This window comes from Manis javanica, chromosome 4 (genome assembly GCF_040802235.1).
Source record: "Manis javanica isolate MJ-LG chromosome 4, MJ_LKY, whole genome shotgun sequence".
In the NCBI taxonomy this organism is placed as follows: domain Eukaryota; kingdom Metazoa; phylum Chordata; class Mammalia; order Pholidota; family Manidae; genus Manis; species Manis javanica.
Window position 1 is genome coordinate 56,164,452 of NC_133159.1, and position 24,276 is coordinate 56,188,727.

The 24,276-nt window shown below is 37.9% G+C and overlaps 1 long non-coding RNA gene across 1 annotated transcript in view; it reads left to right on the forward strand.

Annotated features, from left to right (window-relative positions):
• The window catches only part of LOC140848914 (uncharacterized), a 53,659-nt gene that overhangs the window by 7,321 nt on the left and 22,062 nt on the right, over positions 1 to 24,276 (forward strand). Inside the window, exon 2 of the long non-coding RNA XR_012130207.1 lies at positions 24,093 to 24,143. This is a non-coding gene — a long non-coding RNA (uncharacterized lncRNA). The remainder of the gene's footprint in view (positions 1 to 24,092; positions 24,144 to 24,276) is intronic.

Below are 24,276 nucleotides of genomic sequence, written 5' to 3' on the forward strand. Positions count from 1 at the left end.
TCATGGCTGCTCTCCCGCCCCATCTCACCAGGTACTTCGTTTGTCATGCTCACAGCTCCTCTCCATCTGCTCCTCCCCATGGAGAGGGCAGGCCAAGACGCTCCTCCCCTGGACAATGATCCTGTGACAGATATATAACACTCAACACCATGGCGCAGCCTGGGCACACAAATTTTTTGAGTGATACGTGAACATGTTCCCATCCCTGGCTGTCCAGGGGTTCAAAAGGCCACCCCACCAATGGTCAATGGCAGGAAGAGGGGGTCAGACTTAAACTTAGTGCTACAACATCTGGGGTGAGAATAAGCCCTGACTTGGGCTAAAGCCCAGTCCTTACCCCATACTGATTACAAATAAGCTCAGAATCATCACTAAGTAGCTCAACATGAAAGCAATCTCTCATAAAAACAGCTTGAGTATCTTATGTAATGTGGGAAAGTAAAGGTGTTATTGAGGTAGGGCAGGGACATGGGACAAGCACAATAATTAATTTTCCCTGCCTCTCATAAAAAATGCCAAGATATCAACAGTATAATAAGAACAGGAGGGACTCCATCTTAAGGCTAAGATTCCATTTAAAAAAACAGGGAGTTAGGAGGTAAGATTCCTAACGTATTTTATGGTTGACTCTATCTTAAGACAGGGAAGCAGTCCTAAATGGTATGTTTCCACTGTTTGAGGGTAATCACTAACTTAGAGAAGAATAGGGTCAATAAATTCCTTGTGTGAAGTCTATCTTACAGAATATCTAGATGACAGACTATGGATGGTGACATAGTATCTCTCATCAGAGATAGATATTATGAGGCCACATGTCAAAACTACACACCTCCACCTTTGCCTTGTTCTTGAAATCCTTAAAAGACAGAATCCTAAGCCCTTAAGTGAGCCACATCTCTGAGGAAGCCGGCAAGGCACTCCCCTTTCCTCAAGTGTGTACTTTGCCTTAAATAAAGACTTCTCACTGCTCAACTTACTGTGCTTTGTCTCTGTGCACTTCTAGTGGTTAAGTGCCTGTTACTTCACTATTTCATTCAATTTCCTAGACTTAAACACAAGTCTTCTCTCTCTCTGTCCTACTTCAGACACACAGGGAAGGGCTACTAAGATCGCTGATTTGGGCTTGCAAATTCCCATCACCTCGGTGACCCAGACAGGACTGCAACTGTGTGATCATGCTCCTTAGTAGCCTACCCCAAAAGCTCCTTCTTTGCCTTTGGGAAGTTCTCAGAACATTATCTTACTCTCTCCAGTGCTCTGTGGCTTCCCCAGATCCTAGGGTAGTAGGGGCTTCATTCCCATGCCATGCAGATTCAAGTGGATACTGGACACTAGGTGACTCTGGCTTCAGGAGTTGGCAAGGGGTCTGCCCTTTGCCAAGCAGTTCAGTGAGCTTCCCTTTCCTCCCTTGGTTCTTGCTCGCTCTCTACTGTCTCCATGGCTGCTGCCATTCACTACTACTCTCACTTTAATGAATTCCTTCCTAACTACACTTGTTCAACCTGTTCACCTGTTCAAGAATTCTTCCTTGATCATTGTCAAAAACCCTCCCCCATCCAGGCTAAGATTTCACCTAGTAGGCAAAGAGTGACCTCCCCAGACACAGCTGCATGACTACAGTATGAGGATAAAATACATGACAGTCAAGGACCTCTAATATTTCTACTTTGCATTAAAGGGATCTGGGATGTCTGGGAGTGAGGGAAGGCAGATAGTTTCCCAAAAGAGATCCAAGGGTAACTAATAGGACCTGATAATATTGTCAATAATTACAATAAGAGCAAAAAGAAGTTTATTGATTGCTTCCCACCTACCAAGAACTCTGCTAAATGCTTTATATATGTTATCACCATTAATCCACACATCAACCCTATGAGGTAGGTATTATTTTTATCTTTTTAATAAGAGGAAAGCTGGTTTAGAAAAGTTAAGGAATAGTCCCTTAGCCATACTGCTAGTAAACTTGGGAGTTGAGATTCTAAGGTAGATGTCAACACATCATTCATCCATTCAATCACCAAATAGGCATTGAACTCCTGAAGTGCCAAGAACCAATCTAGATCTTGGGGAAGAACACTGGGGCCGACAAAGGACTTGCCCTCATGTACCCTGTTAGAAAGCCACTTCAGAGCCTTGATTCTTACATTCTTTATGTCAGCTATGACCTTTGAACTCACTGAAACCTCTCAGGAATGTGGAAGTGAGTAAAAATCAAGTCCCTGGTGTGGCAGCAGCCTCACTCCTGCTTTCCTCATGTTTCCCTCAGGAAACCTTTGTTCAGAAATTCTTTTCCCTACCAGTTCTGAGACAGGCATTATTTGGTGTTTTTTGACTTTCCTTTGTTCACACAGTCAACTCCGTTTTCTTCTCCCTTACTCCCGCTCAGATGAAACTCCATCCAATTAATCCTTAAATCTTTACAAGGCATAACTTGCTAGTATTTGCCACTAAGGCTTTTCCAAGCTGAAGATCAATTTTCAAGTCAAATGACTCATGGAAGTAATTAAGCATAATTTCAGAGTGTTTTGAAAAGGACATTCTTGAAAAATACACATTAGCAAAAGACACACGTTAAAACAGTCTGAGTACAAAGCTAATTTTGGCTTAGCTAACGGCACATTGATTCCTAAAATATTTCCATTTATTTTGTTGACCTGGTATGAATCCCTAGTAAAGACCCTCTGTACCAAGAATCCAAGTTGCTTTATCAATATGACTCATCTTAATGTAATAATCTATGAGGGTAACATTTCGCAATTCCTGACGTATGACTTACCTTTCTAAGAAATTTGATACCTGAAGCCTAAATGTTTGATGATATTTTGTTGCATTTATTTCATAAATATTTATTAGGTGTTTACCATATGCCAGGTATCTGGCAAGTGCTGGGATACAAATACGAAAGGACAGGTAGGCTCTTGCTCTCACTAAGTTCATACTCTCAGGGATGTAAACGGGTCTCAGTGATGTAGGGGCTTTATTAGATAAGATAATAAGTCCTCAAGAACTGTTGATGGAAGAGGGATAGATGAGACCTCAGATCTGAGAGAAGGAAAGGACAGGGGTGCTCTCCTTGACTTGGGGCCGAGGTGCTCTGGGCTCAGGCTCTGCTGGGCCACCGCAGAGTCCCCACACTGCGGCAGGGAGGAGTGTGGGCTCGGGAGCCAGCCTACCTGGGGTCTGCATCCTGGCGTGGCCACTTGCTAGTGGTATTCCTAGCCCCGCTAGGGCAATTGTTCTGCCTCTCTGCGCCCTCATGTAGAAAATGGGAACAATAATACTCTACCCAAATATGTTTGTTATGAAGATAAAAAGGTATAATTTGTGTCGAGTAATTGAAATGGTGCCTGAAACATAGTAAGTTCAGTGTATTTGCTTTAAAAAAGTAAATTTTTTCCTCTTCTGCCACTCCTACTAGGGTACCTTGGGTCCTGTCACTTTAAATATCTTGATAAATCCCCAAAGCAGCAGCAGCATGTTTTTAGATCTATATCCATTAGTAATTTTTACTATTATTCTCCATTATTATTTTATTGGGCATCCCCTATATGCCAAATGCTATTCCATAATTATTGGAGGCAGTGTGAGAAGCAAGGCTAAGGATCAAACAGATCTAGGTGGGATTCTGGGACCTTGGAGTGACTTGACCTCTCAGAGCCTCAGGTAAGTCATCTGCGAAATGGAAGGTGATGGTACCTTTACAAGAGCTATGGTGAGGATTGAACACATATCAATGTGTAAAGAACTTAGCAAAGTGCCAGGTCTTTGATAAGCACTCACTAATGAGGACCTGGAAGAGGAGGAGGAGGAAGGGCAGTAGGCTAATCTTAGAGGTGGCTGCCATCATTTAGTTAGAAATTTGAGGTTCAATGCCCTCAATCCCCATGCTCCCATTCTGCTCTATTCAGGGACTCTTTCTCCCCCCATGCTGTATTCCCTTCAACTCCAGCTTCCTGTAATCCTTGTTGACACCCTCTCTCTCACTGAACAGGTCGTAGATCTGTCAGTTGGAAAGAATGGAATACCAAGCCTCCAGGACTGGTTGTTGAAACTGTATCCTTCAAGTATCACACATACTTGGAGATACTTTTTGATCCTCCTAAGCAAATAGAGTGTCTCTCTTGGGTGAGCCCTCATATAGCTCTGAATCTATTATATCCCTTCTCCCATGCTACCTAATATTGCTGTTACTTGAGCAATGGTCATACCTACTCCACTACATCACATTTTTTTTAAGATACAGGATTGTGTTTTACTCACAAGTCTCCTTATTTAATTCCTAATTTAATTATAAAATCCCAGGCTTTGTAGCAATTCCAGATCTTTGCCTTTTCATCTTCCTCTCAAAACAGATATCCTCTTTTCCTGGGGAAGTTGCAGAAAGGTGCCATCAGGCCTCCAAACTGATCAATATTTTCCTGTGCCTGATCTCCAAGGAAGCAATAAAATACCTCTTGGTCATAGCATTCACCTTTAGTTGTGGGAAGACATCTTTGTTTATGCTTTTAGACCTATTTTAGAGAGCTGGCAGCATAGCATAATGGTTAAGAGAATGTGTTCTGTTTAGCCCCCTGCCACCAGGGTGAGAAAAAGGATTGAATGAGTTTAGCATGTGAAAATGTTCTTAATAGATAGAGTACTTAGCACACAATATACACTCAAAAAATGTTAGTTATTACTACTAATTACCTTCCACCACTTTCTATACTTGCTTCTTTAATCCTCTCCTTTCATAGCTTTCCTCAATATTACTCTCAAATCATCTCCATCTTATCCTTCTCAATCCTTCATTCTCCTTAATCCATTATCTTCACTGGCTTCTTTCCTTTGACTGTTAATCAAACTCTGGAAAGAACAGTTTACATTTGCTCGCTCTGTAGCCCCACTTCCCAATCTCAGTTCCAGACCTAACATTCCACCAACTCAGCTCCGACAAAGATCCCCAGTGACCTCTTTGGTGTTCATCCTACTTGATGTCTCAGAAATTAAACATTCTTCCTTTTGAAAAAAATCCCTCCTTAACCCCTCAGCCTCAGTAATGTTACTCCCTGGTTCTTCTACTTCTCTAATATCCCCTTCACTTTTTCCCTACTGCATTTCCTCTGCCCACTCCCTGAATGCTAGTATACCTGAGTATTCTCCTCTTTACTTCATCTCTTCTCATAGGCGTTGTGGGCAAACCTTTATCTTCAGCCATGACCTCTTTCCTGAAGGGAAGCTATAGTTAGTAGTAATAGTTACCATTGTTATGGTATTATCATATAAGAGTACACTGGATGAAAGCAGGAACAGAGAATCTTTATTTTATATTGGAAAAAAGAAAGGAGTTCAGAGGAAAAGAGAACTCTAGATGTGTTTTAAAAGATGAGTAGGTGTTCTCTAGGAGACAAAAAGGGAAAAACAGATGGACAAGGTTAAAATTAGTAATTCCTAAAGCTTATACATCTGGTTGAAGAAGTGATATGTTGTTGTGTCTCTATCAGATCGTTTTGGAGACCTACAGCCATGGGAGACAGGAATATAACAAGGGTGGATAAATGATGTTCTCATTATGATTATAGATCTTTGAAAGCTATTATTTGAAACTGTGTTTATTACTGGACTGAGAATAATAACACCTCCTATGTTTGTATAGCACTAAGTTAGTACAATTTTAAGATATCTCAGTAATCTTCACAACCTTGGTGGTCTGGCTAATTATAATTATCACTGTTTTCCATGTGGGAAAGGAGGAGTATAAAGAGGGGAAGGCAGAAATCCAGGGTTGCTCAAAATTTATTGGTAGATCTAGAAATGAGACTCTAATTTGTAGCTCAAATTAGAGTGCCCAAAATAACAAAAATCATACATGTATGCAGTGGTGAATTTCCACAAATGAACACTGTATTTGTTTGTTAGAGATGCCATAACAAAATACTACAGACTGGGTAGCTGAAACAACATAAATTAATTTTCTCACAATTTGGGGGCTGGAAGTCCAACATCAAGGTGCCGGCAGCATGGCACTCCTCTGAGGCCTCTCTCCTGGCCTGCCATGGCCACTCTCTCACTGCCTCTTCACAGGGTCTTTCCTCTGTGTGCTTGCCCCCCTGGTGTCTCCTTCTCTTCTTATAAGGACACCAATCATATTGGATTAGGGCCCCTCCCTAATCGCTTCTTTTAATTTAATCACCCGATTAACAACTTTATCTTCAAATACAGTTACTTTATGAGATACTGGAAGTTTGGACTACAACATACAAATTTGGGGTGGGAGGAGGATGTATAAAAGACATGGAACCATCCAGATCAAGATTTAGAACACTTCCAACATCTCAAAAGGTTCCCTGTACTCTCTTCCAGTCAATTAACCCTCCAGTGCTAATCCCTTTTCACCTTTAGCACCTTTGACCCTGTGTTTTTCCTGTTTTGAGCTTCATAATATGTCTTTTTTACTTTCCCCACCCCACCAACATGGTATGATGTCTATGAGATTCACCTATGTTATTGCTTATAGCAGTATTTTATTGTATAAATATATTACAATTTATATGATACTTGAGGGGCTTCCAGTTTTGGCTGTTATGAATAAATCTGCTGCAAGCATTCTCATATACATCTTTTGGTGGACATAATTGTTCCTTTCTCTTAGGTATATACACAAAAGTAGAATTGCTAGGCAATAGGTATATAGGTAGGTGTATTCAATGTTAATCCATACTGTAGAATAATTTTTCCAAATACATACTGTAGAATAAGTATTCCAACATACACTCACACTAAAAATGTTGGTTCCAGTTGTTCCATATCTTCATCAGTACTTGGATTTATCAGTCTTTTTGATTTTAGCTATTCTGGTGGGGAAGTATGAGTGTATCATTGGAGTTTTCATGTACATTTCCCTGATGACTAATTTGGAGAGAGGACTCAATATTTAAAAAGGCATCCATTATCTTTGACTCAATCCAAAATCTGAACAGGCCTTTTAGGTTTTTTTTTTGAAACTTGATCTAAGTAGTGCTAAAATTCACATGAAAAATATACATAAAGAAAAAAATTCTAAAAGAGAAGAATCATGAGGGGAATAACAAATAAAGTACAAATCTTTCTCAACTTAAGATGGGGTTATGTCCTGAGAAAACCCATTGTAAGTTGAAAATATTGTAAGCTGCAAATGCATTTAATGCATATAACCTACTGAATATCATAGCCTAGCCTACCTTAAAAGTGTTCAGAAGACTTACATTAGCCTACAGTTGAGTAAAATCATCTAATAAAAGCCTATTTTAAAATAAAGTATTGACATCTTACATAATTTATTGAATATTGCAGTGAAAGTGAGAAAGAATGGTTGTGTGGGCAAAGAATGTTTATTAGTGTGTTGGTTATGTACCCTCAGGATCCTGTGGCTGGCTGGGAGCTGCAGGAGAGTGTCATACTCTCTCTCACTTTCCCAGAAAAAGATCAAAATCCAAAATTTGAAGTGCAGTTTCCATGAATGCCTATTGCTCTCACACCATTGTGACGTAGAAAAACCATAATTCAAACCATTGTAAGTTAGAGACTGCCTATATTTAAAACTGTGTTTCCTTGACCTTAGATTTGACAAACAGATCAATCAGACCAATGACAGAATCCATAAGTAATCCTGAATAATTATCACAATTTAAGAAATGGTAAAAGTCACACCCTAATAAATCAGAAATTTAGCAATTGGTCAATCAATAATGTTGATAAGACTGGCCAAATGTTTGAAAAACATAAAGCTGATTTTTCCTCTTCCCCTTCCTTACTAAAATGTGAAAAAAAGAAACAAATGTTAAAAAAGGAACCACAAAATACCTAGAAGAGAACTTGGTATAATATTAATTCATAAATAATTCACCAATGCCCTTTCTAAGCATTTTTCAAAGCCCTCAAGCTATATAGGAAAAGTTAATATCCAAATACATACCTTAATATTTTAAATTTTAATCAATTTTAAAACTCCATGCAGTAAAAAAAAGGGCAAAAAGCAAGACAAGAACATAATGGAAAAAATATTTGTAATACATATGCCAAAGCATCCTTAACATAAAAACTCTCACAAATAAGTAAACAAAGGATAAGTAATCAATAAATATGTACAAAGGAATTCATGGAAAAAATATGAATAGACAATACATGGAAAGATACTCACATTCACCTTTTAAACTGTCATTTTTTTCTATCCACTTAAACAGGTAAGCTCAGGGCTGAAGGAAAATAGGTATTTCTATGTATTGTTGATAGTATAACCTATTATAAACCTTTTGTGGGAAGCTTATTAACATTTTTCCAAATTACTATCGGGCATATTCTTTGACCTACACTTTGAAATTTATCTGACTCATGTACCTGCAAAAGTTTTCAAAGACATATGTATAGAAATTCCACAATTTCGTTGTATTGCTTTTAATAGTGCTCTGGTTTAACAGTTGAAGTGGGTCTCCCCCAAATTCCTGTGTGGAAGCCCTAAGCCCCCCCAGCCCCCAGTACCCCAGAATGTCACTGTATTTGGAGATAGGGATTGTAAAGAGGTAACTAAGTTAACATGAGGCTGTTAGGATGGGCCCTAACCTGAACTAACTGGTGTCCCGAAAATATGAGGAGATTGGGACACAGAGAGATGCACAGAGGAGAGTGCGTGAAGACACTGGGGAAAACAGCCATCTACAGCCCAGGGAAGGGCCTCAGCAGAGATCAGCCCTGAGAACACCTTGATCTCCAGCTTCTAGCCCTCAGAACTGTGAGAAAATAAATTTCTGTTGTACAAGCCACCCAGGCTGTAGCAGTTTGTTATAGAAACTCTAGTAAACTTAAACAAATAGTAAAAGTGAAATCTTTTCAATGGCTATAAAAGGAAGAAAATGTTGCCAATATTTGTCTCCAGAAAATGGTATTATAGAATAGGGAGGAAAGAAGGCAGGGAAACTGTATTTCACCTTACACATTTCTACTCTGTTAATTTAAAAAATATCAAACCTGTCTTACAATTGTAGTAAAACAGTTAACTTTTAGAATCAGTGGAGAATTTGTGTCAATTTTGAGTGTGTATGTGTTTGTGTGTATTTGTGTCAATGTGTGAAGTTCCAGAAAAATGCTGAGAAATCTTTAAAAGCATAAAAACCTGTTGTTTTATTTATTTTTGATTTGCTATTTCTTCATAATCTAGCTTTAAAAATAAATGCAATTCATTTTGACTCTTTTGGTTGGTTCAATTGCTAGTTATTCAGCAGTATTATTTTTCTTTCATAAATCTTTGGATTTATTTCATCTTCTTCTTAAACCTGACAAATCATAGTTCTGTACACTCAAGAATTATACTGGGGTGTTTAGAAAAATCCCTCAGCTTAAAGCTGAGTTCTTTATTTTTCAAGAAGACACCGAACAACCTACAGTAACATGAAGCAAGTAATAACTATGCAGTTGTAATAGCCCTCTTTTAATTACAATCTAGGCTTGAAGGTTAGGGCTGAATATATAGTAGACAGCACTGTTATTGGGCAATATCCCACTTTAAACACAACTCCACTTCAAATCTCCTTAGAAACCTGATTCTCAGATAGCTAAGGGAATAGAAAAATGGAACAGTTACTAATTATTAGCTGGCCTTAGATGTTAGTATAATCCTAATACTAACATTTTTTCCCTTTATTTTAGGAGAATACTATTGAAGTCTAAGTAATTATTTCACCCTAGTTAAAATCATGGTGATGTGAACTTGTTAATAAATGGAGAATGTGGAGTTTAATTAATATGCTTGAAAATTGTTCGCATGCTCTTAAGCAGAGAGATTACAGAGCAGGACAGAGATTACAGAGATGCACGGACTGAGTGGCAAGAATGTCTGAGGCTCAGCTCCTCAGGCCTTCTCACAGCTCACGTGCACTGGCCTAGAGTCTTCATTGATGCTGTCATCCAACTGAATAGGCAATTTTCTTTTGAGTCTCCTATGGGTCTGGAGCATCTGAAGACAGCCAAGGCACCATGGAGAACATTAGCGATCAGGTACCAGCAGGGGCTTTTTTGCCTGCCTTGAGCAAAGGGGAGCCCATCTTTACTGCAGCACCTCTCAGGAGTAGGAATAAAAGGACAAGAGAGGATATAACCATATGACTTGATAGAAATTTTACAAATTATTGCTTTAAAGGCCCATGTTTAGAATGCATGAATTGCTTATTGTAGTTTACTTATTGGGTACAACACATATTTATTTGGTTCCTGTTATATGGCAGGCATTATGCCAGACATCTGCAATATAAATCACATGGCCTTCCTGACTTTCATGAGCTTACAGATAAATGGCATTGACAAAAAGTAAACTGGCAACTAGGATTTCCAAATCTTAAAAGACAGCTGGAGAAGTCCTAGATTCCTTTGCAAATGGGGACTCTTTTTTTTTTTAAGCCATAATGGATGCTTGGTCCATTGTTGAGAAGCTGTGAGATTCTTTGTGTTTACAAAAATGCTCAGCACAAAGAAAGGAGAAGAGAGTGGGGGACCCCTGGATTTGAATCCCATTTATTCAGTTTCCTAGGTATATGAACTCAATTAACGTTTTAGAGTGTTTCTGCTCCAGTTTTCTTATGTGAGGATGTCAAACTGAAGATAATGATAGTGTCTAACTCACGTACTGGCTATGAGATTAAATTAACTATGCATGTGAAGTTTAATAGTGTGTGGCTCAGAGTAAACACTATGTTATATTTATGTAATCCAGATTTAAAGAAATATTGCTGGCTTCAACATTCAAAAGAAACTGTAAAATGGATCAATTAAAATTAATACATATTTAGTTACAGTCTAGAATTATGTCATCTAATCAGTAACAATTCAATGTCAATCATATACTCAAGATGGGCTAGAGATGCGTTTTAGTATGTTTGGCATGACAAGGGGAAGGCTTCCAATAGTTAAGTCTGTAGGTACCATTTCTAGATCAGAAAACATTCCTGAGCACAGAGAAAGTATATCTATTATCAGGCACTATGCTAAGTGCTTTCCCTATATTACTGATCCACAATGTCTTATCTACAGAAGTAAAATCCAAGAAGCTCTGAAAACCAAACTATCATGAAGTATTTCTAATTTGTGTTTATCCCACTTAATGTATAAATATATTCATATGTTTTACTGAAAAAAAAGTTAATATGTATACTAGATTAGAGTATTTAACAGGAAAAATTTATTTGTTTCCTGCTGAAATATATTTCCCTAAATTTGGACTTGGCCATATTGCTTTGGCTGATAGAATATGAATGGAGATGATAAGAGCAGAGGTTTGAAATGTGCTTGTGAGGTTTGAGTTTGGCTTGCCTCTGGTGTTCCTATGATTGACCATGAGAAAGCCTGCCACAGGAAATCACTGATCCAAGAAGAATGAGAAGAAATGCAGAAGAGCTTCCCCAAACTATAATCTGGAACAAATTAAGCCAGTCCTAGCCAAGCACAGATGCCCTGCAGCCTGAAGTAGTCACCCTAGCTGACCTATAAATAAAAACAACATATGATTGCTTTTGTAGGCTATTGAGTTTTGGAGTGTTTGGTTATGAGGAATTATTGAGGCAATAGCTGACAGATACATTGTATTTGATTTTGGAGCATTTCCCCAGATTGTTGGGGGTGTTGCATATTGTACAGTATGAACACCATATTTCCTTTGTAAAGATGTTATCTAAATTTTGAAACACATTTGGACTGTAGTTTTGCATTTTGTACACCATTACAACTCTCCAATGAGATATTCCCATTTTAAAGATGAAGAAACTGTCTCAGGCGGGCTATATAACTTGATGAAGGTTTTACCATTAGTAATTGGCAGAGCCAAGATTTGATTCCAGGATTCTGCCACAGAACTGTGTTCTTAAACATTAGGCTTTTCTGAGTTTCATAGGTGATATTAACGTCTACTATAAATATGCAACATGCAGAAAACAATGATTTCATTGAAATTATGCCTATTGTTTTTACTGTTAAGATTTCTAATAACTTCTGTCCTTGATTCTTGGGAAAAAAGTTATAAACCTTTTGCATTTGTTGAGACAATCAATAGAGGATTTTTCTAAGAAAGTGGAACATTAGAAGGGATTCTAGCGTAAAATAATCATTTTAATGGTAGAAATAAATTAAATCACTGAATGCTAACATGTTTTAACTATTCCTTGGTGTGGATTGACTGCTATTATTCAGAGTTCACAAACCACTCATCTTCCCTATAGAGGCACATGTGGATTTCAGACTCAATGATTGATTTCATAAATTAAACTGAAGAAGATTGTTGTGATATTTCCTTTTGGGGATTTTCATTGACTATTGGAGTTCCTCTGACTAATATTAGTTACTAGTCAATCTTTTTTAGAAATGATCTAGTTGTTAAATATCAATAGTAACAAACTATATTAATATTTATATTAGTGTCAGAAATTTAAACCTTTACCTTTTTTTTTTATGCAAATGTGCATAAGCCTTTGTTTCCTTTCCTGGTCAGAATCAGGTAGCTAACTCTCTTCTTTAGGTGGAACTAAAGGTCATAAAATGAGCATAAGACAAAATTAAACAAAATTATGAATTTTAGGTTTTGTTAGAGTAATTCAGGCTCTTTCTAGGTTGAATAATTTGGCTCTTGTTGCCTCCCTGAGACCGCATAAGAGAAATATTCAATTTTATGAATGAAGGCTGACTTCAGAAGTATGGTATCTTGCCAAAAGAGATTTCATCAAAATATTCTAAGATCAGTGGAATTGAGCAGTTGAGGACAACAGCAAAGTCAGCAACTATTAATTCTTACATTTCATATTTCTTTGCAAAGCAGGGGAATCAACATTTTAGCACATAAATGTGTATTCTAATGATAAAAATGACTTTATAATATTCTATTTATTAATTAAAAGAAAATTTATAAATTATACATTGAAAAAGCAGTACTAATTTTAGTTGTATATGTGAGTAGAAAATTTTTCTGAAGTAAAAAGACAGCAAGTTCACCCCAAATATTATACTAAAATATAGTAAGTGAAGATATCAGTATATCGTAAAAAGTACCAAAAGAATAATCTGATAGTTTGGAGTAATTCAAATTTTAATCTTCATTTATTTAAGCTATGCCTAGACTTGGGAGACATAGTGGCTTCAGTAATTTATTGTTTTAATTCAGTCATTCAGTCATGACAGAAGTGGTTGATTTCTCTGAATGTCTTGTTTTCCTTATAATTTGGTTTCTTTGTCTATATATCTGGTTTCTATCTCTACGAATGACAGAGGAGTAATTTCTGAATTAACTGATTCCCATGCTGTCTTTTCTTTGTGTTCTACAAATGGAAGAAAAATTATCAGTCACCAGGAAAATAAGCAGGGCTTCTAATGTTTGGTTTAAAAAGCTGGAAAATCTTCATTTTATTAATCACTAGCTTAAAATGTTTCAAAATCAAAAAAATGGAAACATTTATCAATTCACAAGTTGCTTTCTTCAAAACTTCAGGGAATGTAGATTCAGGAGTATCTTCAAGGGAATGGAAAGGCTTAGGTACATGGATCTGTTTGTGTTCTTGGTTGAAAATGGATCTTAGGGAGAGAGACATACATGCTGCCTGCCTCTGTGCAGTAAAGGTTAGTGCTTTAATGACACCCACTGGTTACATTTGTTGGATTTCTTTGCAGGGAGGGGAGCAGTGGAGGAGGGTGATTCATTTATCCATTTTGTAAGTGACTCCAAACTATGCCTTAAGCAGCACCAAGGGCAAGTCTATGCAATTTAATCAATTTGTAAATCACATTTGTTTAGGGCATTAAAAGGTGTATCTACCTCTTTCAAAACATAATGAAGATGTTTTAAATTTACCTTACCCTCATCAAGAATGAACTGGGTTTCAAATTGACATTTACTTTTTTAATTCAAGTTCCCTCTTAACACTCGTACAGGTATTGATCAATCAGAAGAGAGGCCAGCCTTAAACTACCACCTTTAGGCTGAATTAAGAGTTCCTCTGACTATCAGACTTACCAGTTTTGCTTCCTCAATTCATCTCACAGGGGTGTTTGTGAGGGCTTCATTGCACAGTCATGATTGATTGACCAGATCATTGGCCACTGGCTGATTCAACCTCCAGTCCCTGTTCTTGGGTGGGGTCCAAAAGTCTCTCATTAACATGACAAGACACCCATTTCACTTTAAGGCTCTGAAGTGTTTCCAGGAGCTGTGGATGAAGCCCAAATACACCTGGGAAATATATATTTGGTCATCTGAGAAACCAAATCTGTATTTCTTATAACTCATTATATCACAGTGGGCTACACTTCAGAATATTCAGAGCTGGATTTGATGATTTCTGAAGCCCTTTTCAGCTCTAATTTCCATGATTCTTTCTTAATGCATATGTGAGCCAGTTAGAATGATGCTAGTTGCTTTAGCTCATAGATGCCAGCATCCCAGTGACATAATGTGAAAGATGTTTATTTCTCACTCATATAAAATCCAAAGTATGTATCTGATTGACAGATGGCTCTCTTCCAAATGAAGATTTAGGGCTTCTTTCATCTTGTGATTCTGCTGTCTTCAACCTGTGGTATCCTGGGTCACTATGCTTCTTGTCACCAAGCCAGTGAAATAGAAAAGAAAATGAAAATTGTATGTTCCAGAGGAATGGAAGGCTATTAAATAGATCTACAATCAGCATATATCATTTTTGTTCACATTCCATTAGCTAAAACATGATCACATTTAATTGCAAACAAGACTGGAAAATGTTCTAGGGAGAAGAAAAAGCAGATTTGGTGAATAGCTACTTGGTTTCTGCCATAAGAAGCCCTTGACCCATGCTTAGTAGCTGGGTTCTATACCCCTGATTCAAATTGGTTAACTATATGTGCTCCTTCTTATATCCCAGCAACTGGTCCTGCTGACACTGAAAGAAAATATAATTAAGAAAATTCACTGAATCTAGACATTAGCAAGATGAATAGATGAAAGTTTATTTAGCTTGTGGAAAATACTGAAAGGAGTTCCTTACATATGATTGTACCTCTAGCCTTGGTCCCTGCACAGCTGTAAGAGACAGTAATGGCTGGGCTTCCAGGCTGTTTGCAGTTGAAGGGAGTAAAAGGAAATAAAAGCACCAATCATCCATTCACTCCACAAAGCCTTATTGCCTGTTTCCACTGCACTGGCAGCAGCACACTGAAAGGCTCCTGCAAGTGCTGGCAGTGTTTGGTGCACGAGGAAAGAGTGAATGCCCAAGTGGAGCTCTCCTCCAAACTACCATCTCTCTTGCCTATTTGTGGCCTCCTTGGCAGCTTCATACCTCTAACTCAGGCAGCAGGGAGTCTATGGAAGGGAACTCCCATGTCCAGACATGCTTTATGAAATGAGAAATTCATATTTGGTTCCTTTCAACTTGTTTAAGGATTACTTTCCACTATGGTGAAACAAGTCAGAACCCACTTTGAAAGAAAAATTCTCTAGTGGATGTACCATATTCAACAAGTCATACACAGGGATGCTGGACCTTTTCAGCTCCTCATTTTCACTTTTCTGTCCATCTTATATATTTGTCATATTCATGCCTCCACTGGACAACATTTTTTTTCCACGCTGTAACCATAGCTCCCTTTCCTGCAAAATGCTTTCTTTTATACCTCTCTAGGCTATGTGACTCAGAGTTAACACCTTCCATATAACCTTCTCCAGACACAACCCAAGCTCTCACCACGGAGGCCAGCTGCTGTTCAGATTGTCGGTATCACTGGGGTTAAGTTCCACACACATTCTACATCAGTCTGTCAGCTTTTATCACTCAACAGTAGGATAGTATTTGTATTTTTGTCTTCCCAACGCACTCTGCTTCTGGTCATAGGATCCTATCTAAGAGTAATCAAATGACCAAATAAGCTTTATGGTCACATAAGACCACAATTCACACTCTAGTTCTAAACCCTTTGCCAGAGTCATATGGAGAAAGAGATAAGAAAGGGTGTTATTTCCTCTCTGAATACCCCAATAAGTTTTACGCTTCCTTCATTTAAAGCGAAAAAGCATAAGTGGAAATATACAACACACCAAGTTTGTCTTACTAGAGAGATGGCCACATCATTCTGTGTGCCCACAGTGACTTGAAAGGATCCTCAAGTAGTTTTTTTTCCCACAAAAAGTCCACATAAAGTTCGTAACATTTTCATTAAGTTAAACCATCCATGTTTCTGGGTACTGTTGACTAAATAAGCAAACTTGAATGGGCTTGATGTGAAGGGGGCCAAGAGCCTTGAGATGACTTGGCAATATCTCTGCCCAAAAAACAAACATGGAGAAGGGGGAACAATGAACCCAGACTATATCCTGAATGATGTTGAACTCTAACCTGATGAATATCCCACTTTTGAAAGTACAGGAGTAATCAACAGTCACTGATTGCACAGCTCTCCATCACACCTCCACGTTACTTTTATTACCTAACCTACTTGAAACAAACTCACTTGAAACAAACTCTCATTGCCAACAATAGTCTGAAACTGACTATTCATTGTAGTCCTAAAGAGCTTTGCTAATCCAATTAATACTCCCTACTTCTAAGAAATAATATATATATATAACATATATGTATAATTACATGAAACTATTTTTATATGTAAGTATAAATAAATAAATATATATGTGTGTGTGTATGTATGTATGTATGTATTAAGAAAGAAAATGTGATATGTATTACCTAGCCTTAATTATATATCCTTTGGTTTACCGAGGACAGTCCTGGTTTACACCTGTTGTCCTGGCATAATTGTTAACAATGCCTTTTCAATCTCAGAAGTGTTCCAGCATGGTCACTCTAACTAGATAAGATGCAAACAAGATCTTATGTAAAACAGAAGATAACTAAATGTTGAAGTAGGGTGGGGATATCAGCAAAGGCTATGCCACTATCTTTGTTGGAAGCTCCTAAAATTTACTACTCAACCAAAATGTTCTAGGAAAAGGTCCAGTCCAAGGGGCTGGACAATGAACTTTGTTTCTGATGTTGTCAGAAACAAATTTCAAAATATGTCCTGGGTAAACTGGTGGTCATAGGGATATAAATTGATGTCCAATATGTCCAGAAGTTCATAATTTATGTTTGGATTATCTCATATATTTGGTCTAATGTCTTTAATGAAATCTTAGCTATGTTCTTGATTTTTACATCTATTTTCTCAAACCAGAGGTAAATGTTAGAGTCCACTCAGTGTCTCTAAAATACTCGTAAGCCATTCCCAGCTACCTGTCGTACTGTCTGCGCACCTCAAGAACAAGTCATAGAAATGCAGACAAGCAAAGCATGCCAGGCGTTGAAAATTGAAAATGGATTGCTTTATCAGTGCCCCTTGACTTCTGATCCAATAGCTTTTGGTTAAAGCCATTCTCATAGGTTTCAGATTAATATCTAGCTTGTACATTCTTGGTATTTCATTTCATCTCTATTGCTTAATTCTAAGCTCTTCCTCCTTAGTATTTGTGGTGCAGACTGCTAACCATTCCCCAATAGCCATCTGTCTTTTCCTGTGGTAATAATGCTTTTCCCCTCTATTACACACTTTTTTTGCTGGTAACATGGCTGCCAGTTAGAGGCTAAGCATGTTTGCCAGCCCCCTGGAAGCCAGGCCTGGCCATCTTACTAAGTCTTTGACTTTTGTATGAGCAAAAAGTGTGTATATTATTTCTACATTGTGTGCTTTAAGCAAACGTGTTGCCCTGGACTTGTTCTCTTTTCCCCTCCTGAGAACTGAAATCAAGATGTGCCAGCCACCCAGCTTTGACAGTGCAGATCATGACAGTGTCCCTGGGCCTTGCTCCCCAAGTGCAGTCCTTGGACCAGCAGCATCAGCTTCACCTGGGTGCTTTTTAGGAATACAGACTCCTGGGCCCCATTCTAGGCCTGCTGAACCAGAATCTGCATTTTAGCAAGATCCTCAGGTCACATTAACATTTGAGAAGTACTGCCTTAGTGGGGTGTGATGGATCAACAGGATGGAAGGAATCTAGGTCTCGATTATTTTGTTGTGCAGAGCTGTCTGCTAGCCTGGTCTACCTGCCTGTAGACTATTATGAGAGTGTACAGTAAAACTTTTTCTTATTTAAGGCATTGAATTTTGGGTCTTTTTGGACCTCTACATTAACTTAGAATGGTTTTTATTTCTTATAATAGCAAATTTATTTTTTAAACCTCTGACAGGATTATTGTGGAGGAAGAGATGAGAAAGCATATTTCCTTTCTGAATAGTCAAGAGTACTCCCCCAACCCTTTGGGAGAGTACCTAAATTTAACTCAATCTTTGTTGATTTATCTGGGACTGAGAGAGTGGGTTTTGCTCTGACCCCACCCTCCTGGGTATCGCTGCACATTCCAATGATCATTTTTGGTCTCCTTGAGGATGCTGAATTAAGAAGCTCAATATAAATATTAAATGAACTGAATACACAATGTCTCTGGAGATAGTATCACCATTTTTTTCCCAGAAGACCCAAATCTTAACTAGCAGCATTAATCAAATAGACCACATTTATTTTCAAGTACATCAGGGCATGCATGCTCTCCCTTTAATATATAGACTCTTGCCCACTATTTAATTTAACAGCAACCATTTCTTCTTCTTCCTTTCCATCTCTCCTCTAGTAAATGTGTTCTCCAGACTTGCAATTCCCCTGCTTCAATCAACAACTATTTACTTAATGCCTCCAAAGTGCTAGGCATTATATTAAATGCTAGAAAAACAGTAATGAATAAGATAAAACTTATCTGGCTATATATAGCTTACAGTCTAATTGGGCAGAAGACCACTGAACAAGTAATTACACAGAAAATCGATAGTACTTAAAATACTTCCAATAGTGTTCATTGACTGAAAAAGTGAAAAAATAAATTAACCATTAACACCTTCTCTCCAAGTGTCTATGGAGATAGTGGGCACAATTCCCTTGCTTTCGCTTTCCTGCCTCCTTTTTTGCTTTGGGTTCATTTTTTTGCCTGTGCAAGAGAAGTTGAATAATTAACCAGCTAAAAATAAAGGTTTACAGTTAATGCACAAGGAAAATGACTGGAAAAGAATTTGATAAAAAAAATAGTTGCGTTTGGTGCTAAGATTGTGGCTTATTTTATTCTTTTCCTTGTCATTAAAATATTGTTTACACAATAATTAAAAATTGGGAATAAAAGAGCATGTTTGTGTGTGTGTAAATTTTTTTTATCACTTTCCAAGGGGTTGCGTAATCAGTGAGGTTGCATTCCTGTGCAATACCAGTATGTAATATCATTTCCTTCCTTCTTGCCTCATGGAAACAAGCCACAGAAACATCAATTTCTGGTATTTGGTCTATGGAGGGTCCAGATTTCTATATGTATCACCAAACAACTCTGAATTTTAAATACTGTCTTCACCTAGTCCTCACACCTAGTAGTCTTCTTTGAGAGCATCAATCAAAGGTCAAAACCTTTTTCACAACATCACTGATCTTCCTTGAAAATCCACAGTGACAGGTAGTAGAGTGGTAATTGATGAGGTAAAGAGGAAATTACTCAGACAGGAGATAAAAGGCGAGACAAAACAAGCCAGTATTGGTTAAGGCACTTCTGAGACTGGGGCTCTGCCAAGTGGGTATTATTAGAGCACTCTGTTGATCTAGTGCTGCATAAGAAACCATCCCTAAAATTAATGACTTAAAACAACGACAGCCATAATTTTGCCCCCAGTTCTACAATTTGGGCAGGCTTGGTGGGGGCAGCTCATGTCTGTTCCGTATAGTACTGGCCCAGCGGCTCACCTGAGTGGGAGGATCTCAGGTGTCTTCACTCACATGTCTGGAGCTCCAGCTGGGGTGGCTGGAATGGCTGGAATGGCTAGGGATGGCCGGGCCTGGTTCTCTCCACATGGCCTCTCTATCTAGCAAGGTAGCTGGGCTCCTTTACGTGGTATCTCAGGTCTCCCGAGAGAGTGAAAACATAAGTCTCAATGCTTCCCAAAGCTTGGGGCAGTGTTGCTTCTGTTCTATTCTCTTGGACAAAGTATGTCACCAGACCATCCCAGATCTACAGGAAAGGAAAATAGACCCCAGTTCTAGATGAGAGACCTAGCAGAAGTGTAGGAACCGAAAGGGTTGGTGGTGGCCCTCTTGGCATGTAATGTACTACACATCTTGTGTCAGCCTCAGTAGTACCAACTGACATCCCACTGACCATCCACAGCCACCAAGAAGATTACAGTGGAGAGGGGATATTAATGCCACAAATGGCATATAGGTAGGAAACATGAAGTTACCCCACTCATCTTTAAGATTATGATTGTAACAACTACTATATTAAAAGGTCTAAAATGTATTAGCCCTAACCATGAGTACCACATTAAACTCACATCAGCCTATAAGTTGGTGCCATTTCTTAACTTACAGTTGAAAAAAAACAGCTTTCTTCTTTGCCATATCCTTTCATTTAACCTATATTTTCTTTAGAACTTATATGTATTTATGGATTTCTTTATCCAGTTTATTTCATTTGTCTTTGCTCATTGTATGTATTTTTACAAACTGTCCTAATTCTGTGACGTAGATATACAGATAGTTTGCTACATAAATATGCTACTATTTATCTATTTTAAATCAGGTTCAGGGAGCTTTAGTGGCTTGATCAATATTACATGCTTAAAGGAAGACAGAACCTAACTAGGTATTTTCTGCACCTGTAAGAGCTAAAATAATAAAATCCTAAGTGTATTCTCCAGTTTAGGTTTCGTTAAATTCCAGGGCTATACAAGGCTCACATGATTATTAAACACAGAGGAAATTGAAAATAGTGTCTTCTTTAAATTTCAGTTTACCTGAATTTTCAGTAAATGTTTATTAAGTGATTACTCTCTGCTAGGTACTGGTCTGTGTACTTGCAGCATATCAGTGAACAAAATAGATACTCCTATCCATGAAGAACTAATTTTCTAAAATTGACATCTTGTAAACAGAAAAAAACAAATATTTTCATTTGGGGAAAAGGATTTTCAGATTTGACTCTGCAGGAGATTGAACAAGATAATGATGATTTTATGATATAATCATTTAAAAAACACTGTTTTTCAACAAAGGAAATTGAACTCTTGTCATTCTCTCTTTGAGCGAGCAGTCTTTATGAGCTTTACCCCAGCAGAGTTCTCTCAGACTTGAACTCTGCTGGGTGTTGGATCATAATGGCGATTTTTACACAGATTCACAATTCATAACCTAAAGATTTCTTCATCCCCCACCACCACCCCCCTCCTTGTAGGCAGAGTCTGAGAAAGTGGACTCCCAGTGTTTCATGGATGGCCTTTTATTTATTCTTACGAGCAAAGGTGAACACAGATATGGGCTGGAATCCAGTAAACATCCATTTGATGCCATAGATCTGCTTCCTAGGGAATAGCTTCTATCTCACATATTGACTTATCACGTTTTTGTTACTGCCTTCCACTCATTATAAAATTAGAAGAGCAAAAGTAATAAACTATTCATATACTAGAACAAACAAGAAAATATGCCACCCTGTTAAGAGGCACCACCTTTTGAGGGTGGGAATTCTGCTCATGTGGTGATATGTAGAAGCTAAAATTGGCTTAGAACTGTTATTTTAGGAGTGTCAATGTGAAGTGTATATAATTTCATACATTGAAAAAATACAGAAATGAACCCCTTTGTGAATGGCTCCTGATCGCTAAGTTCTTACAGTTCATCAAAGAAGGCCTGAGAGATACTATAAAATTACAGGTAACAACGCAGGGCAGCATAGGACAAAAGCCAAATGAATGATGTGAGGACTGAACTGATGGACTGGGCAGAAAACAGTGTATCTGGATGCAGATATGCACTAGGTGCTTGAAAACATTGTCTCATTTCATCGTCCTTACAAAAATTTTACTGACTAGAATGTTGAGTGAAACAAGAGCAGTTAAGAAACTTACTGATGGACACATGATTAGAAATAAATCTGTTTGTCTAACTTTAAAGTTCAAATAATTAACATTTAAATGAATCAGCAATTCAAAATGCACTGAATTCAATTGAATTGAACATTTTCCATGTCTGCCTAGCTTTTTCTTAAGGCTTGTGAAGATACCACAGAGGAATATCTGTAGAATTAAAAATACCTGAGTTTGGACCCTGGTTTTGCCATTTTTCCTGGAGTGTTCGGAACAAGTTAGTGTATACATCTTTAAAATAGAAAGGATTATACCTACCATATGGCGCACATGGGTTTAAACCAGACACCTCAGTGAATGGGACTCTCAAAGTGCCTGGTAGAGAGAAGGCCCCTGAGTTAATGAACAAAAGTTGAACATAGCTTGACCGTTATTCCTGCTCCATCTGAGGCTGGAAACAATAGAAGAAAATGAACAGTTATCCCAGTCTGGCTCTCACATGTTCACAGGCTCAGGAAGGAGCTTGAAATAGTTCTCTAAATTGAGGTTTGGGAATTCTTTGTGGATTTTAATTACCCATCCTATTGCTGGACCTCATTAGTACACATAATCGAAAACTGACTCTCAATAATAAGGACCACTAGAATCTCCAGCTTGGAGGCAGTTACTTCGGTGTTATTTATTACCCATTCTCTCAAAACGCACCAGCAGCCACCCCTCAGGCATACAGTCTCAGAAGCTTGGGAGAAAGAACCGAAATTCTTCCATTATGATCTCAGCTGTCTTGCCTCAGGGTTTCATCCCCAGGGAAGTTCACTATGGATTCAGAGAGACTGAGAAATGACAACGGAACGTTCTTGGGGTAAAAGGGTTTACACCCAGCTTTATTCTTCCAGTGGTAGGTTGAACCTTAGAATCATGTCTGTGTCCAGCAGTCTGCAGATCCTTAATCCACCTCCATCTCTGCCTCCACCCAGAACAGTGGGCAGAGCTCTTTATATAATAACTCAGTCAATAATAGCTTATTGCCTATGGATGTGGAAACATTAGCCTAGCAGTAGGCCAACTGTATCATCAGGTTTAGGGTCAGGTGAGGATCCTAGCCATAGGAACTTTCATTTTCCCTACATCAGCCTATGTGGGAGCTTTTGTTTCATAATACATTTTTGTAACATGGATAAACAGTGGCAATATAAAAGGTCCTACAGAAATTCTTGATATTGGCCTTCTTGGAATATGCATTCTTAACAGAGGACATTATTGTCACCAGGGAGGTAAAATCTGGTTCTTAGAGGGTGAGAAAAATCAGATACTACAATGGTTTGTGGCCCTTCAGAGTACATAAATAGATATACAGTATATCTGTGGTATTGAAAGTCCATGGGGAGGGGGTGATTAGGGAAATAAAAGCCTAAAAAGGCTCCTTAAGGGAGGTGATAATGGGGAAAGAAAAAGAAACACTGTTAGCAAGAACATAAAGTTCTCCAGATGAGTTTTTGACTTAGGAAAAAGACAGTAGACAGCACATTCTTGGTGCTCCATCTTATATTGACAACTTCAGTGGTTCCAGTTCATCATGACAGTGCTTAAAAAGAAGGGCTCTGAAGACAGGCTGCTTGGTTTGAAGCCCAGTTCAACCACATACACCTGTGTGATCTTGTGCTCATTAGCTATCCTCTCTGTGTCTCATTTCTTTTTTTTAATTTGTAAAGTGAACATAGTAATATCTGACACTTGGGATTGTTGTCAGGGATGTAGGAAGGGTCCATATTTTTAAAAAAAGTCAGTAGAAACCACTTTTGCCTTTGTGAAAGATGACCTTTTAATTCACATCTTCTAGTTGATCAAATCTAGGCAACATATTTTTTTATAACTTTGAAAATTTTGAAAAATATAGAATATATAGAAATAGAACTTAGAACAGTAATAATATATATTCCTACAACATGAAAAGTTAATTTATGTTAGCATTTTGTTATATTTGCTTTAGTCTTTTTTTAGGCATAAAATGTTTTTAATTACAAGGAATTAAAAAAAAAAAAAAAATATATATATATATATATATATATATATATATATATATATAGTCCCTTTTGTCCTTTATATACGTCCAATCCCACCACTGTGAAGCAAACTTTTTGAAAGCACCTACTGCCTGCCAGCTGTAATCTTTTAGAGATACTCTTTCTCTGCAGGGAGCCTGAGGAAGAGCTGTCGAGGGATGCACAATTCTCCACTCAGATAAGGTAAACTTCTTTATTCAGATTAAGACCCAAATGACATCTTCTTGATTAATTAAAAGAAATTTCTTGTGCACCTACTGTGTGGGAGGTGTTCTTGAACTGGGAGCAGAACTGGGTGCAAGATAATGGCCACTTG